Source organism: Pongo abelii, chromosome 21, assembly GCF_028885655.2.
Source record: "Pongo abelii isolate AG06213 chromosome 21, NHGRI_mPonAbe1-v2.0_pri, whole genome shotgun sequence".
NCBI lineage: Eukaryota > Metazoa > Chordata > Mammalia > Primates > Hominidae > Pongo > Pongo abelii.
This window is the reverse complement of record NC_072006.2, coordinates 63,271,049-63,283,291: the sequence shown is the minus strand read 5'-3', so window position 1 is coordinate 63,283,291 and position 12,243 is coordinate 63,271,049. Positions and strand designations below refer to the sequence as shown.

General features: G+C 44.7%; 1 protein-coding gene across 4 annotated transcripts in view; it reads right to left on the bottom strand.

The window, feature by feature from the left end:
• Nucleotides 1–12,243, bottom strand: part of GNAS (GNAS complex locus) — a 70,616-nt gene that overhangs the window by 34,080 nt on the left and 24,293 nt on the right. The window lies entirely within an intron of this gene.

Sequence of the window (12,243 nt, the reverse complement as noted above, 5' to 3'; positions counted from 1 at the left end):
CTTAAAGCAGAGTTCTAAGCAGAATCCTAACCTTGCGAGGGTGGGAGAAAATCAATGCTTTGAGCTGGTGTCTGTTTGCAGCGAGGTGCTGGTGAGGCCATTTTCATCGGGAGGAACGGTGGCGGTGGCTACTTCTGGGCTTTAGATCCACGCAAGGTCTCCTAAATACAAGTCACTGTCATGGTACACAATTTAGCAAAACTTGGAGGCTGAATCTCCCCGTTGACTTAGCTAAGGGTCATGAGGAAGCTATTTAGAAATAAGTACAGAGGTTCTGCATCTGGGAAGATAAAATCCAAACGCTTCTCATGCTCAGAGGGAAAGCATGCCTGCATGTTTACTATCACTGCTGGCCTACGTGCTTGTGTGTCTGAAATAAAACTGTAACTTATATAATTCGATGCTCTCCTCCTCACTGAGTGTTACTGAGTCATACTTGGGTGTGGGGGGGTACTTCTTGTGCGTTGTGGACACCGCATCGTGTAGGGGTCTTTTTAACACCTCATATCATTTTGTGACAATGTCATTCTAATCCTGTTAGCCATCACAGAACTTTCTGAAAGTAATTTCAGGTGGGTGACATTAAAAAAAAAAAAAACCACCCCTCTGAGTGACTTTGAACTCTGCCATTAGAATCCATGACATCTATTCAAATACACATTATGGGAGGGACTAATAATATTCATCCCAGCCGTCACCTACTTACATTATAAGGAAACTCTAGTGTTAGGAGCTTTCAAAATTAGTTTAATTTCCTTTTCCTAAAGATCACACATCTCAGAAAGGCCCCTTTTAACTTACACTGGGGAACTTAATTGGCAGGCTTTTGGGTTTCTGTAAGAGTATTGCTAATATCTGGCAAGTCAAGATGGCAATCTGGGCCACCCTCAATGGAATCATTAGCTGTTAATACACCTCTGAGTAACTCTAAGCTAAGGTGTGAAATCAACCCAAGCGCCACTAAGCCCCAGTTTCTCCTAAGGATATAACCGCAGGACAGTTGGGGGGGCTGTTTATGTAACATACAAACAACAAGGTTGTTTTGCTGCTGGCTTATTTGCTGGCCTGGCCTCCTGCCTCCTTGCTCTTTCCCCTATGCCCTTCACATTATATTTCTTTTTTAAAGAAAGCAAAGCAACCGTATAGTACTCAAGCCTCTTTTATTTCCTGACTGTTGTATGTGTCATAGCCGTGGACGCTGGAGAAAAACATGGGGCTTGTCATTATCGACCGGAGCCGGAATGAGTCAGGCACCCTGAAGGCTACGATCTGAACCTGACTGCCACTGAATGGGGTGGGGGGGCACCCCGCTGCCAGGCAGAATAACACTAAGCACTATGCTGCTACTTGGAGATCTGGTGTGAGGGGTCCACGTGTCCTGGGGTCACAGTGGAAGAAAGTCAATTCATTGCTTAGAGGGGTGCTAGGCAGCCATACACTTGGGTTGGGAAAACAGGGTATGGGGCTGGAACTAGAAGTGGGGAGGGGGTGACTGCCCAAATGCCCTCCCCTGTTCCCCCCAATGCCTCTTGTTAGAATGCTACTCTTAAGAACCCCACTATTAAAAACGTGACTCTCTGGGCTTTTGGGCCTCTAAAGCTCTTTATTAAAATGCACATGTCCCTTAAGAGTAGCCTCATCAGCCTTTGCCAGCTAATGGGATTAACTGAAGAGAACACAGCCACCTGCAGGGAGGTAAGGAGGCCTGGGGCCAAATCACTTTTCAGATGTGCCATGTGCTCATCCACGATCACCCAGAACACAAAATTCAGGCATTCCTCTTTCGGTGGCAATTTTTAAGAAGCCACAACTTAATAATTCTATAAATCTCAATCATATTCACTATGGAGCAAAGTTCGCCTGAGAGTTCTTTCAGTTCAGTCATCCAGACAAAAAACCTTCCCTTGTCTTATTTTTAACATAAAAAATAGCTAGCAATCTGTATTATACACTCATATTTTCAAAAAAAACATAAAGGTCACTATCATGTGCTGTGATAGTTACAGCGACCTATCAATAAGACATATTATTTCAGGGGTAATAAATAGATAATTTAAAAGTATTTGTGCAAGGAAAGTTGGAAATTAAATTCTGGAAATTAAAATATGTTTTTCATTCCACAATGGCTGGGAATTAATTATAGTATTTGAATATAGACTCTCTCTATCTGCATTAGGGAACAAAACAAAAGAGACCCAAAGCTCAGGATCTAAGATGGAGGACAGGCCAGGAACTAAGATGGAAGGCAGGCCAGGAGCAAAGATAGAGGCAGGCCAGGAGCTAAGATAGAGGGCAGGCCAGGAGCTAAGATGGAGGGCAGGCCAGGAGCTAAGATGGAGGGCAGGCCAGGAGCTAAGATAGAAGGCAGGCCAGGAGCTAAGATGGAGGGCAGGCCGGGAGCTAAGATGGAAGGCAGGCCGGGAGCTAAGATGGAGGGCAGGCCGGGAGCTAAGATGGAGGGCAGGCCGGGAGCTAAGATGGAGGGCAGGCCAGGAACTAAGATAGAAGGCAGGCCAGAAGCTAAGATGGAGGGCAGGCCAGGAGCTAAGATGTAAGACTGGAGCTAAGACGGGGGCCAGCCCAAGAGCTAAAATGGAGTGTTGGAGCTAAGATGGAGGATGAAAGCACTAAGGTGAAAGCACTCTGTAGTACATCGGGATCTGGCTGCAAACTACACTTTCCCATCTAACTCTCAAAACACTAATCCTAGACATAGAAGATTTCTAAGGTTAGGTGGGAAATATTGGGCCCATCTTCCTAAGAGAATTTTAGTCTTGAAAGATCCTGGAAGGCATAGTTAGGCTCCAGAGAGTGCACAGTGAAAGAAAGAAGTTGGCAAAAGGCAGTTCTCAGCACCACTCTTGGGCCAGGCCTCTGCAGCCCCTCCTGGAAGCAAGACTGCCTCCTCAGCATGGCCAGTAACCCTCTGGGCTATGCCTCCTGGAGAAAGGCCTCATTCAGTCCCATGACTGACAAGTTATCAACAGGGAGGTCTACCCTATCAACAGGGAGGTCTATCCTGTGACTAGCAAAGGTTCAGTCACTGCTGTTTGTGCAGAAATTTTCAGCCTCAGAGTGGCATGAAAATCTGAATGGCTGTGCCTGTCAAATGTTGTTTGTTTTGACCCCAGCAGATCCTTCTAGGTTTTCTGCAGTTTAATTATCAGCACTCATGACACTTTTAGGTAATCTCTGATTTGGTGTGCTCAACTGGGCTGGAAGACTCTTAGCAGGTTGTTGAAGTCTTTTGGTTGACAATCTTTTCATCTTTCCTTATTTATTCCCTGTGTAATCGCTTAGCAGAGACTGCCCACTCTTGTTAATTTCCTGGGTTTGTTTTGATTCCATCAAGGGAGTAGCAACGTCTCATACTTTTGTCTTCCCCACGGGGAAGGGCACATATTTGGCACTCAATACATGTATATCGAATGAATGAACAAATGAAAATGCCCGAATTGAGGCAAACTCACCGACCAGGCAAGGATTCATCCTTCTAAGGGACGTGGCAGACACATGAGCAGCTACTGCAAGCTTAGAGATGCTACTAGACAGACAAAAAGGAGTAAGGCTATTTCGACCTACAAGTTAACCAAAAAATTAGGAAATAACTTATCAGTGAGAAAAAATGGGTACATGTGCTAGTCCCTGTGTACCAAGGACTAGGCAGGATTCCATGCTTTTGCCAAGTTGGACATAACCTACATATGAGTAAACCTCAGGCATGCCAATAGTCAAACATTTGAAGAATTAATTTGTGACAACTGTTTTCACTTGGAACCATGATGGATTTGACTGTTTCCTTAAATTAGGCAGGTCATTTTATGCTAAATTTCCATTAAACATTTCCCAACAACAGTTCTTTCTTCCTGAAGAACCACCATGACCCCTAACTCCCTGACAACTCCGAAATGTCACAGAAGGCCCATTTTAAAAACATATTGTGAATGAGTTCCTTTTCTTAGCTATTAGATCAGCAATTATTTTCCCCAACACTGGCCCCTAATCAGCCATTTCGCTAAGTCTCAAAGCAACACAAATTTAGCTCAAATCAATTAGCAACACATTTCTAACTCTTGGCGCTTGGGAAGAGTCTGAACTCCTCCTGATGGGATGAGGCTAACGCCTTGAGAATGAACTGAGAGGCAGGTCAGCCCAGGAAGCCACTTTTGCCTTTGTGGTTGTGCTTTACAAGAAGGCCAAAACGTGGGAGAATGGGGTCCAACCACAACAAATTAGGATGAAATTTTATTTTTTTCTCTTGACCTGATGAATGAAGCCCAGGACATAGAAAGGCAGCTGACGGAATATTTTCCCCACCAATGCCAGGAAGCTGAAGGTCTGCTCTTGTGATTTGCATCTGGCTGTGATGTTCTCTCTCTGCCCTCCACCCCTATCCCAGCACAGAACAATCAACCTTGTCCCTGTTCTCCTCCGGCTAAATTCCCCCCTTTTCTCTTCCCCTCACTTTTCCTTGCTGAACAGAATTGTCTTCCCTCTCTAATGAACATACCCCAAGAGAATAAAACTTGTTTTTCAAAGTGGGGAGGGGGGATGGGAGGAAGAAAGGAAGGAAGGGAGGAAGGAAAAAGAAAAAAAGAAAACAATGCCTACAGTGGGTCTGGCTGGAACCCAATTCTCAAGGACATCGATTTGTAAAATTCAAAGGTTTCCCCAACATCAAAGATGTATACTTAACATATAGGATGCTCACTTTTAACCTTAGGGTTTGCTTTGTTTTGTTCTGGATAATTATCAAATTAAAAAATTTATGATTTTTTTTTTTTTTAAAGAACTAGAAGGTTCTCTGTGTGCCAGACTTCCTAAAACAAAACAAAACCACTTAGTGGGATAAGGCACGTGAAAACACTTGTGCTACATGAAGTGTGCTACACGCAGTGCGTTCCTAACTTTAAAATAAAACAAAAATTGGACCATCATTTTAGAATCAGGAGATAAACATTTGGGAAAGCAGTAAGAGGTGAGAGGGCAGTGGTCAGAGCTCAGAGGGTGGTGGTGGCCCCGGTCTTGGCACACAAGAGAGGCCTCTGTCCCAGCTCTTCTGGTTGGCACTTGAACGAACAAGGGACCTCATGGGGCAGTGAGATGGGGAGGAGTGGATGCCCCAGCCTGGATTGTGAACCTGCCTCTCCTCCCCATACTCCTGTCCGGTCTAGCCAGCCTGGCCCCTCAGCTGTGCCAGCCACACCCTCCTTGGCAGTGCTCCACCCCCTGCCTAGTAGAAGGATAATCACTTGCAAACTGATCCTCTCCTCTGTTCTGGACTAGAAGTTCCTAGAGGGCAAGGACCCCATTTGGTGCTTAGAGCTAAACTTGGCAAAGGCACTCTTTTCATTTTTCTTTTCTTCTCTTTTTTCTTTTCCTTTCTTTTCTTTTCTCCCCTCTCCCTCCTCCCTCCCTTCCTTCCTTCCTTCTTTCTCTTTCCTTTCCCTCTTTTTTCCTCCTCTCTCTCCCTTTTAATTTTTTTTGTTTGTTTTTTTTTGTTGTTTGGTTTTTTTTTTTTAGATGGAGTGTCATTCTTGTTGCCCGGGATGGAGTGCAATGGCGCAATCTCGGCTCACTGCAAACCCTGCCTCCCGGGTTCAAGCGATTCTCCTGTCTCAGCCTCCCGAGTAGCTGGAATTACAGGCATGCGCCACCATGCCCAGCTGATTTTGTATTTTTAGTAGAGACGATGTTTCTCCATGTTAGTCAGGCTGGTCTTGAACTCCTGACCTCAGGTGATCTGCCCACCTCGGCCTCCCAAAGTGCTGGGATTACAGGCGTGAACCACTGCTCCCTTTCAAATTTTTAAATTTCATCTCTATTTACTTCTTTCCTTCCGTTTGCACCTTAATTTCTCTTTGTCTCTCTCTTTCAACAATACACAACTGGCCAAAGGGAATTGGTTTTAACTTCTGAGTCATTCACAAAGGACCCCGGGATTTCAAAAGATCAGAGAAGGAAAAACAAAGGGAGGGAAGCTCAGTTCTTTCCCTGCTCTTCCCTGCTAGTGAAAGGACTGAACAAGTGAAAGAACTGTGGAAGGACGGTGGCGAACACGGAAGAGCTCTAAGGAAACTGCCCTGTAGTGTGTGTTTGTGGAGCAGGGGGATTAATATGAAACTGCACACCATGATTCATGCCCTTTCAAAACTATCCATACACCTGAGTAAAGAACAGGGGGAGATAATGATCAGTAAAATCACAGCAGGGTCAGGGCAGGCTGGGGGGATTTCCTGTAATATTATGATGTCATTTTAACCATAAATACAACTAGAAGAGAAGGCGCCCGGCCAAGTGTGGGATGTGGGTTCCATGTCCTGTGGGAAGCGAAAGTGGGCAGTTGGGCCCCAGAAGGGAGAGTTCTAAGAGGGTGTGGTTCCCTCTAAGGGAGGGATTTGTGCATCTGGCACGGGGAGAAGACTGACCAAGAAAGCCACCAAATAAACAGACCAAACCCCCAACCACCTCTCCCCTGAGAAAAGCACAGAATGGCTGTATTGGTGTTAAAAGTAAGGTCCCCGGGACCCAAGACAGGATGAGAGCCCCAACCAAAACACCCTGGAAACATGGGGCTTTTTTTCCATTTGGGCATCCTACATTTCATCTAGAGAATTCCAAGATCCCACTTTCTGAGAGCAGACCCAGCCATTCTGAGCTCTCTGCTGACCTCTGGTGGGGAGGAGCTCCCGTGGCCCAGGAAAGGTTGGAAAGAGGCAGCCACCTGCCCTGGCCTCCTCTATTCCCCACAGTCTACAGGGTCACCTGCCCTCAGCCACCACTCAGAGCTAGAAGTCAGGGACTGTGAGGAGGAGAAAGTGCAAGAAAAGCTTTAAAGAATCCTCAGAAGAATATGGGCATAAGAGAATAATGTTGTAGGAAAGTTATCAAGTAAAAGAAAAATTTTTAAATAGATGGGTGGGAGGGACGTTTACCTTAAATCAACCCTGTGTGTTCAGTTTCTTTAACTTTACAATTTTAAGAGAGAGGGGAGAGAGAATGTGTCTATGAATGGGGTATGGAGGGTAAATTTGATCAGAAAGAAATAAATTCCCATTGGAGGACTTTGTAGGTCCTTGTGTGGGAGGCCTGTGTGGCCCTTCTCAAATAGATGACCTCATCATTTTCCAGCTGCTGGGTGGGGTGGTGGGGGGGCAGAAATGGAAGGGAAAGGCAACAGTACCTGTTATTGGAACCAAGGAATTTGACCCAGACACCATCGGACCCAGCTTCCCCTCTAGTGGAAACGAGGCCTAAAGAAGCCAGAAGCGGCCTGCCCCAAGGCAGTGCTGAGCCTGAGATGGACAGTAGAGGTCCCGTCCTTAGAGAGGACACCTTTGCTAGTGAGAATGCCCCGGTGTGCCGTGAAGCACGGAGAAGTGGAGAGGGGTTGAGGAGGGGAAGAACTTAAAACTAGCCCTGAGGTCTCAGAGATCCTGAAAAACACAATGATGCTTGCATGAATGGAAAAGCAATGATTTATCCCTAGCAAGTCCCTTCTCTGTAAATAATCATTGACCATGTACCTCAAATTCTACTCCATCTCTCCATATTGTCTTAAATGCCAGCTTCTCCAGGTAGGCCCCTTAGATTTCCCTGGTGGAAACTGGAGCTCTGCTCACCTATGAACCCTTTTCTAGCCCTTGATTGAGGTGTGAAAGAGTTTACCACCAAACTCTGCTCCTGCAAAGATTCTCCCGGTGATAGGGACCCAGAAACTATTAATTATTTACCAAAGGACAACAGAGGGCCCTACCATCTGATTTCCTATACAGTCTGCCATTTTGGAACAGACATTTTAAAAAGTATGTGTTGGATAGGGGGTTGGCATACCTTGTCTATTGAAACTTTATAAGATAATTAAATAAGTTTTAAAGTGAGAAAAACATCCCTCCTGTTTTTTCAATTGAGAAAAACTAGAACCAGGGATTTGTCCAAGATCTCAGGACCAGTTCCCAGGAGAACCAGGGCACCAGGGCTGTGAATCTGGAGGTTACCTGATCGTGTGCTTTCCTGCCTTGGCTAAGATCTTCAGATCCACTAGTTAAAATTGGCCGGGATTTGTCAGATGTCAGTTGCTCAACTGAAAACTTTTAAAAACATTCCTCAGCCTTAGGGGCAGGGGCTGTGTCCTTGGGAAGGAGGATTTAGGGAGGGGGATGCGGGTTCTGCCTTAGGCGCCGGCGCAAGAGTGAATTTTTGAAAGCCAGGCTGTCAATAGTAAAAGCCGAGCGCCATCTGCCAGCCGGTTCTGAGTAGCCTTGTTTTCTTTCATTGTTTCCACTTCCCAGCCCTGAATAATTCGTGTTCTCATTTATTTCCCTCCAAAAAAAGGTAGTTCCTGCTCAGAAAGCCCCCCCAAAATAAGAACCCTATTTAAAAATAAATCTCAGAAGAGAGTGAGAGAGCGAGAAAAAAAAAGGAAAAGTGACAAAGAAATTCGAGAACTCCTTAGGAGGCTGCTTTCCACTGTCCCCTTTCTGGGTTGTGAAACTTCTGAGAAAATGAGAGATGAGCCCCCTTTCTCCAACTAAGGCAGCCCTAATGGTCTTGCTTCTTCTTTCTGACCTCCCACCTTCTTGTGCAGAGCAGATGCCCCACTTTGAGCCTGCCTTAACATCTGAAATCAGACCCTAACTCTGGGGAATCAAGATTGTAGGGCCAGAAAAAAAAAAAAAAGCTGGCTGCGGTGGTTCATACCTGTAATCCCAGCATTTTGGGAGGCCAAGGGGGGCGGATCATCTGAAGTCAGGAGTTCGAGACCAGCCTGGCCAACATGGTGAAACCCCGTCTCTACTAAAAAGACAAATATTGGCTGGGCACGGTGGCTCACGCCTGTAATCCCAGCACTTTGGGAGGCCGAGGCATGCGGATCACCTGAGATCGGGAGTTTGCGACCAGCCTGACCAACATGGAGAACCCCATCTCTACTAAAAATACATAATTAGCTATGTGTGGTGTCGTGCGCCTGTAGTACCAGCTACTCGGGAAGCTGAGGCAGGAGAATTGCTTGAACCTGGGAGGTGGAGGTTGCAGTGAGCCAAGATCATGCCACTTCACTCCAGCCTGGGTGACAGAGCAAGACTCCATCTCAAAAAAAAAAAGAAAAAGAAACAAGAGAGGCGTCCACTATCTGCTATATGTTAGCTTAAGTCTGAGGCTGAGATGCCTGCAAGCCTTTTGGATTCATCCCTGGCACCTGAGTTCCAAGTCTCAATCTCAAGCCTCCTTTCTCAAGCTGTCCCTGTCCTGCCCCCATCTTGCGTCTTGACTTTCTCATACATAAAGCTGAACACAGAGATACCCTCTGCTTCTTCCCTGACAACTCATCAAATTTAAGGTGCTCTCCTGACCATGGCAGGACCCCAGGAATACTTGGCAGAATCATTCCCAAATGGGGCCTTGTCAGTACTTTCAAGAATCAAACTTTAGCCTTTTCCCGATGTCAACTTGGCAAATTCATGGAATCCTAGAATAAAGTTCTAGAATCAACCAAGGTCCCAGGAATGAGAACCCCCAACTTCTAACCCAGTGCTGTTTGTACTATTCTAGGACCCTCCCAAAGAGCTGGAGCTCCTCTGCCCACAGCCTCCCCCATCAGATCAGACCTATGGTAGAAGACAGCAAGGAGTAAACGCTGTAAGCTCACAAACACCAAACTGCCCTAGGATAAATGATTTCATAAGAGCGCTCCAGAATGACTGGATCCCATCGGGAACATTTCCAAAGACTCCCACTCAGAAAGGGGAACCCTCCTGGGAGTGTCCATCCTAAAACCCACACTGGCCATTTGTTTTGCAAAACAAAGTGATCTAATGTGCTTCCTTTTAGCAGCTAAAAATGCCTAATTATAAATAGCTAGAAGTTTTCTGGCAATCCAACTTTTAAAAATTTTCCCCTAACGTCTGGCATTTGTTTTTGGGTTCTGCCCTGAGTCTTCTAAGCATTTGCTTGGAAAGATGTTGCACTTTCACAGGCAAAATTTCAAAATCAACATTCAAAACGCTTGCCTTTGGTAATTTCTAGGATTCTGCAGTAAGGAGGTTTTATAGTTAGGGGGCACTTTGCTTAGCTGAACTTGTGACATAAAAAGCTAGTCTTCAGACAAGTTTTGATTTCAAATGATATTTTAAATTTTACATGTCTGATATATAATTTATTAAACTACCAATATATTTCTACACCTTCCCCTAAAGAAATCCTAATAGTAAAAGCTAAAGTGTTGAAATACACCTGCATGTCTGGAGTGGAGAGTGGTCATTGTCTATCTATTTATTTATTTTTCTGGCCTTTGCAATGAAGTCAGAGGTCATAAATGTGAAACTCCCTAAGGAAAAAAAAAAGAAAAAAATATCCTTTGTTTGAAAAAATTAGATCCCTAATGAGTCTGTTTCGGTTGTTACAATCAGATGTTTCAATTTGAAAACTTGATGAGATGAATTCAGATGTTACAATCTGAAAACTATATAGAAAGACCAAATGGGGGCAAAAATATAAACGTGTTATATCAAAATATAACAAAGAAGTTATAAAGTCCCCTTCCATAATGGTTACTTGAGAAAGGCTGGTCAGATGCGAGTTAGGGGCTTAGACCACTGTTTAAAATTAAGATCACAATTTAGTCCTGTTATGATTATTCCAAGAAATAATGGTTACAGAGTCTGCCCTAGGATGGAGAAGGGGGTGTCCACTTTATCAAAGACCAAGCGCAAGACTCTTGACCAGGAAATATCCTTGGATTGTTACTTCTATTGGCATAGCTATGTTTTATTCCTGAGAGATCTTATGCTCTTTCTCAGTCCAGTCATTCAGAGCTGTTCCTTCCACTGCCCCTCTGTCCTGCAATCTACCTTTCTGCCTTGAAAGATCAGTTGCTAAAAGTTATAGGTCACCTCCATGCAGTAGGCTGGTTCTCTATGGGCCTGGGACTAGGGAGACCCAGCAACTGGGGCCCACACACTGCTTGCTGGTATGTACACATTATCAGTTAAAGGCTCTGCTGCTGTTTTGGGGAACACATATAAAGTGGGACTCCTGCTACCCTAGAGCTGATACGTTGTCAGCAGCCATCTGACAGATGGGTCCTTCGTGTCTTGGCATCCTTCTCTACAATGCAGAGTGAATTAATTGAGTGTGCACCAGTCAGAGAGAGAATTCCTAGCCTGCTACAGGAAAAGGCATCCTTAAGAACCCCTAAGTGGAAGATGTGATCATTTAAGGGTAAAGGCTATTTAAGCATTGATTTAGCCTAGCTATGGGACTGACTTGGTTAATTAAAGTCAGCTCACTGTTTACTTCCCTGAAATAATTTCCTTTTCTATTCTAGTTAGGGTCACCTGGGTCACTTTCTTCTCTGAGATTTCTAGAAATTACTTCTGCAGGGTTGGACACAGTGGCTCATGCCTGTAATCCCAGCTACTAGGAGGCTGAGGCAGGAGAGTCGCTTGAACTCAGGAGGCAGAGGTTACAGTCATCTGAGATCATGCCATTGCACTCCAGCCTGGGCGGCAAGAGTGAAACTCCATCTCAAAAACTCCATCTCAAAAAAAAATTTTTTTCTCTGGAAAAAAAATAATAATATGTATTTTATATTATATATGCTATATCATATATGATATATATGATATATATAAATGATATATATGATATATAGATATATATGATATATGATATATATATTTACATATATGATATATGATATATATATGATATATATCATATAAAATATATGTATATATTTTTTTTTGAGATGGAGTTTTGCTCTTGTTGCCCAGGCTGGAGTGCAATGGTGCCATCTCGGCTCACTGCAACCTCTGCCTCCCGGGTTCAAGCGATTCTCCTGCCTCAGCCTCCTGAGTAGCTGGGATTATAGGTGCCCGCCACCACGCCCGGCTAATTTTTTGTATTCTCAGTAGAGATGGGGTTTCACCATGTTGGCCAGGCTGGTCTCGAACTCTTGACCTCAGGTGATCTGCCCACCTCGGCCTCCCGAAGTGCTAGGATTACAGGCGTGAGCCACCGCGCCCAGCCCCGATATATATATTTTTAAGATATGCAAGTTACAGTATGTATGATCTTGAACTCTCCCCAGAATTTCATACTGATGATGTTAGGGCAGTAGTTATCAATGAGGGGTGACATTTGGCAATGACTAGAAACAGTTTTGGTTGTCAGAGAGAGAGAGAGAGAGTGTGTGTGTGTGTGTGTGTGTGTGTGTGTGTGTGTCTGGTATGTAGGGGTCAG